Source organism: Pongo pygmaeus, chromosome 12 (genome assembly GCF_028885625.2).
Source record: "Pongo pygmaeus isolate AG05252 chromosome 12, NHGRI_mPonPyg2-v2.0_pri, whole genome shotgun sequence".
Taxonomy (NCBI): Eukaryota; Metazoa; Chordata; class Mammalia; order Primates; family Hominidae; genus Pongo; species Pongo pygmaeus.
This window is the reverse complement of record NC_072385.2, coordinates 51,122,770-51,128,830: the sequence shown is the minus strand read 5'-3', so window position 1 is coordinate 51,128,830 and position 6,061 is coordinate 51,122,770. Positions and strand designations below refer to the sequence as shown.

At 35.6% G+C, this 6,061-nt stretch overlaps 1 pseudogene; it reads left to right on the top strand.

Moving 5' to 3' along the window:
- Nucleotides 1-5,749: 5,749 nt before the first annotated feature.
- LOC129030939 (U6 spliceosomal RNA) lies at nucleotides 5,750-5,844 on the top strand (annotated as a pseudogene).
- The last annotated feature ends 217 nt before the right edge of the window (nucleotides 5,845-6,061 follow it).

Genomic DNA, 6,061 nt, shown 5'->3' with positions numbered 1-6,061 from the left:
CTGTCCATCAAATCATACTGAAACGGGAGAGTTCCCTTACCCCCCTCACAGGACGTGTGTGTGGCTCTTCTGTTCTGCCAGGCACACTCAAACCCCTTATGAGAAGGGGAGCATGCAGACGGGCAGGTGCAGGAGCTGGGGTGAGTGCCCCTGGGCTCTGGCTCCACAGCAGTGTCCAGGGGTGGGAGTCTGAGACTCCTGAAGCCTACTGGGCATGTGTTACAGTGCACTCTTTTAGCCTTGCCATCTGTGGATGGCTTAAGTGTTAAACAGCTCAGTGCTCTCTTGGTACCCAGGTCCTTGTCTGGCATCCAGGAAGAATCAGGTCACACACAGACTTGAAGGATGAATGCAAGGATTTTATTGAGTGGTGGAGGTGGCTCTCAGTGGGATGGATGGGGAGCTGGAAGGGGCATGGAGTGGAAAGATGATCTTCCTCTGGAGTTTGGACATCCAGTGGCCGATCTCCTCTCTGACTGTCCTCAGCCGAGCTCCTCTTGGCACACAGACATTTCTTCTCGTCCCTCTGCTGCACCATTCTGCTGTTCTTTTGCTCTTCTGTTTGTTCCCTTGTCTGCTCGTGGAGCCTGGGGTTTGGGGTTTATATGGGTACATGATAGGGGGCATGGTGAACCAAAAGGCAAATTTGGGCATGAAAACAGGAATGCCTGTTCTCATTTAGGGCTCTGGGTTTCCAGGTTTGAGGGTGGGCCTTACTAGGGAACCATCCTCTTCTACCCAATATTTTCCTGTCTCCTGTCCATATAAATACCTCACAGAGCCATGCTTTCTAAACTGTAAGATTCAGTCTATTGATGGCTCATGGAATCATTTTGTTGGATAACAATGTTTATTTTAAGACTAAGGTGGTAGAATAAGATAGAAAATATGTGTAGATCATACCTAGTTAATGTGTGTGTTCTCTCACATTTTTTTTTTCAAATTACTTGTATTTCTTGTGAGTGTGTGAGAGAATAGATACTGTTTACTAAGATAAAATAAATCACTCTTTTGGACACAAGTTACAATAATTCAAAGGTTCTGAATGAAAGTCTGACCTCCCTTCTCACCCCTTATCCATACACATTCTATGCTAGAACCACTGAAAAAATTAAAAACCAATTTAAAGATTAATATTATTTATATATATGTGTGTGTTGTGTTTTACCATGTATAATTTAATACATATTAACTTATTAGATATTCAGGAGAAACCTACAAGCTAAAAATTATTGTTATTTGAAGGTCAAGGAAGCCAGTAGTCTCCAGAAGCAGAGCAGGTATTAAAACCCAGGTTTTCTGTCTCAAATATTATTTTCTTTACCCTATACTACACTGCTTCTTAGAATTTCAGAATGAGAGAAAAGTTTGCATTATTTTTCTGCAGGACACATTTTTGTGGAACCCTTGACCTGAGAGATTATGTACTGATTATGTGTTCTTAATAGCAGTGTTTTTCATGTGGGGTTGCTGAATCAGGCTCCTTGGTGTTTAAGCCTTTGAGAAAGTGGTCCTAGTGATTTTGCCATGTGCTTCTAATTAATAAACATGAGTTCCTTGTACTGTAACATGATAGTCATTACAAATAAACAAGCGTTTTCTTCCCATGTGTTTACTCAATGTGTTGTCAATAATGCTTGAGAATTATGTAAAATATGTATTCTGCATCCAATGGGTATAATTAGAACAAATCATAGTGTTGACCCTTGGTCAATCATTCAATTCAGCCAGTACATCAGCTTTGGTCCTGTTACCTGCAAGGAAAGTAAATCTGATTCAAATCCAGCATACTTACCAGGGTGAACTAACACATTAAAAAAATAACAGACAAGATAGCAGTTTATCAGTGGCATGTCACGTTTATTAAATAATTTATACTGATTAATTATATACTCTTCTGAATCTTTTTATTGATTGTTGCTAGGGCTTAACCTCTTACTGCCTAAAGAGATTGTAAGCTTTCCAAGGCATTAATGAAACTTTTTTTGTTTTATTGTCCACAAAGCTTCACAAAGGGCTCTGCACTTTTAACTGTAACCATAAATATTACAGACAATGATATCCACTTTCTGTTTCAGGAAAAACTCTAGAAATGTAATAAAATTGAGAATTATTGGAAATTTATGGTTTGTATCATAAATATGGTTTAGCTCTTGGGGTCTCACTATTATTACTTTTTATGCTAGTATATAATGCCTAGAGATATTTGATTTATTTTATATATAAATATATATATATATATATATAATCTATTTCATACACAAATATTTTGTGGTGTTTCACCAAGTGCTCTGTAATTGTCCAGTGGCTTCCCCCGAACAAATGATAAGCAGTTTTGAGATTACTAATTATGGTAAAGTATGTAGTTGCTGTCATTTATGAAAACCCCAAATCAGTTGGCTTGTCAAGCATGCACTCACATACACATACACACACACATTTTCACACACACACACACACACAAACACAAATACACACACGTCACTTGCCATTTATGAATGGCTTTCTCTGTACCACGCATTGTAGCAAACATGTTGCAGAGTTGATCTTATCTCATTTTCTTTCACACAAAAGAAAGGTAAGAAAGACTTTTTTTGCCATTTCAAAGATAAGTAAAATAAGGTTGATAAAATCATACATCTAATAAGTATCACAACTGACTTAAGTCTCTTAATTATAGCGTGATGTTCCTACGTATTGAGAAAGCATATCAAAATTTGAAAAGTTGTTCAGTCTTTCCACCTTTCCATCAAAGTTTTTTTTCCTCTATTGAGGATTATTATTATGTTTTTCTACATTCAAGTTCCAGGTTATTTATGATTCAATAAAAATTTAATGATGATTGGTTTTTATCACACATTACTGACTACAGAAGTATAATGTAGGAGAGAGGCAGAGACAAGGGAAGGAGAGAGGGAAAATGTGATGGGGAGGAGGAGAGAACACACTAAAAAAATATTTATTCATGTAGTCCTGCCGATAGACATGAGAATGCAATTTATATTTTCAGTTTGTACCACTCATTACTTCTCAAGACAATACTTTCCATAAATTTACTTTCAAAGTACAGTGGAATTGTTTTATTTACCTTGAAATAACCTCTTTCAAGGTTTTAATGGTGAAAATGCTGTATTTTGAGAGCTCTGGGATGTGGAAAAACATTCAGTATTCCCAACTCTCTACTTCTTTTCTGATTTTTGTAGACCTGGATTACAACACTTTTAGTTTTACTATTTCTAGAGTGAAGGACATCTTTGTTATGTGTCTACTATAGTTACTGTACTTAAAATTATTCTAGATCTCTGGCCATGATATTACTGCAGAAATAAGGCTACATTTTATAGGTATAGGATGTGATCAGCATGTCTAATACACCTTTTAAAGCAGAAGACTGTGCAAAGTTAGAACTTAAATAGTATTGTTTAGGTGATGCTTCCTGCAAGCAAGTGCCTTTAAGATAATCAGTTCTCTTTTCTATGGTAATGACTAAACAATTGTATCTGAAGAGCACAGAACCTTCCTTCTCTCTCTCCCTCTCCCAACTCTGCTTTTGCATTACTCATTCTAAATATCTCAAACATAATATCTTACGCTTGCACTCTACTAAGCTGTTGAATTTTCCTACAACACACAGGGTATCAGATTGCTCCTCAATTCTGTATGTTGACAGGGTTTTGGATAACCCACTTCAGTGACATATATATCTGAAAAAAGACTTCAGATTAATTTGCTCAATTAACTGATTGGAGATGACATGATTTGACAAAGTACGTGGAGAAGAATTGGACTAGCAAGCTCTTTGTTGTAGGTAGACAGAGAGGGAGTAGCTAACAAACCAAGAAAACGTTGCTAGAAAGAGATTCCCTGGAGAAGGAGTATGAAGAATAAAAAAAACACATCTTAGATCTTTGCAAATCCAATGGATATGTAAAAAATATAGAAGCAAAAGTTATTCTGAAAAAAGAAAGGATTACAGAGAAGATTGAGAGTATAGTTACAGTTACCCTATTTTAAACCTACTTTTTATATGGCATTATGCTAAATGCATTGCTTACACTTTCTCATTTACTTTAGCAACAACCTGAGCTCTACATTTTTATTTCCATTTTATAGATGAGAATCTGAAATTTAGAGAGGTTAAGAAATTTCTCAAAATCATGTAGCTTTTAAGTGGCAAATTTGGGATGTGAATTGTTTGTTTCTATTTTTATTTTTTACTTTAAAATGTTTTCCTCTTCAACTGTGTATAATAGAACTAAGAGGGAAGAACAGATGAAGTTACTTCACATGTGAGCTCTAAACATTTACAAACAACATAATCAGCAATTGTCAGATACCTACAACTGACCATTATGACCAAGAAACTTACCTTTTTAAAACCCACTTAGCTTTTTGCAGGATTAATTAACACTCCTATTCAGCTGTGAAACTTACTAACTGCTGCCCAAAGCTTGATAATGCATGCAGCTGGTTGTTTACTCTCTAAGAAGCTTATAAATATTTGTTCCCACAGGCTGAGTATTATTCTTTTCAAAATTGATTTTTGCTTTTTCAGCCCATTCATTTCAGGTATATCAATTATTATATTTGCATAGTTTAATTAAATATTGCATCAATCCAATTATGATTGTCAAAAAAGAGTTATTTTCATAAAACTAAGCTGAATGATTTCAAATACAAGCAAGGTAAGTCACTAAAATTGTGTTAAGTGAGGGCTAGAAAGCTGAAAAAGACTGGAAATACAGCATAAAAATAATTTGCTTTAAGATAACTTTAGAAACATCTTTAATTTCAGTCTTTATTTTAAAGAACTGATGGTGAAATCCTATAGTATTCATTTTGGAATGTGGTTTATGCAGTTAATGGAGATTTCTGATAAATGGACAGGTACTTAAACCAAAAATTTGACTCCGTGTCAAAAACAGCCCAATGTATGTGCATGTGTTTGTGTGTATATGTGTGTATGTGTGTGCAGGTGTGCATATGCTTTTGTTTGAAAAAGGATATGTTTTTCATTAAAATTATGCAAAAATATTTACTTTTAATTAAAAGTACAGCTGGGAAAACATTTTCCATAAATAGTTACAATATTCATGAATTGTTATAATTCATTACTTGTTTTGTAACCAACAGTGAAAGGTAGAAGTCAACAAGAAAATGAATTTATTTTTGAAATATAAAAATGTTTGCTCAAAAGCTTGACTTTGTCCTTTCATAACTTAAAGATTCGGTTTTTAATAATTTTCTTCTTTCTCTTTTTGAGACAGGATCTTGTTCTTTTGCCCAGGCTGGAGTGCAGTGGCTCCATCATGGCTCACTGTAGCCTTGACCTCGCAGGCTCAGGCAATCCTCCCACCTCAGCCTCCCAAGTAGCCAGGACCACAGGCATACACCACTATGCCAGGATTTTTTTTTTTCATTTTTTGTAGAGACACGGTCTTACTATGTTGCCGAGGCTGGTCTTGAACTCCTGGGCTCAAGTGATCCTCCTGCCTCGGCTTCTTGAAGTGCTGGGATTACAGGCATAAGCCACCCTGCCTGGCCAACTTTCTTGTTTCTCCTCTGATTTGTGTTATTCATTTGTCACTACATAATACTGAGCTAAAACCATTTTCTTAGCTCTTTTTCTTTTTTTTTTTTTTGAAGTCAGGGGAGTTATTTATATTGTGTAATTCTTGACACTGATGAAAAATACATGTTCAGATATGTCTGTTAGAATTGAAACAGGATTTTAAAAATCTTTCATTTCCCACTTTAGCAGCACATATACCAAAATTGGAATGACACAGAACATGGGCCCTGAACAAGGATGACATGCAAATTTGTGAAGTGTTCCATATTTTTGATGACTGGATAAAGAAAATCTGGATATGTTTCTTAGCTCTTTGATTGCTATTTAATTGTCTGATGCTTGTTTCAAAACTGCTTTAAAAGTCATTTTCCAGTTGGATGTAACTTTTACAGGATCTTCCTGGTTTTTCATTGCTCCAACTTCGGAATGCCCTGGGATTTCCTATTTTTCTTCCTAGTATGTATTTGTTTCAACTTCAAAATGCCTCAT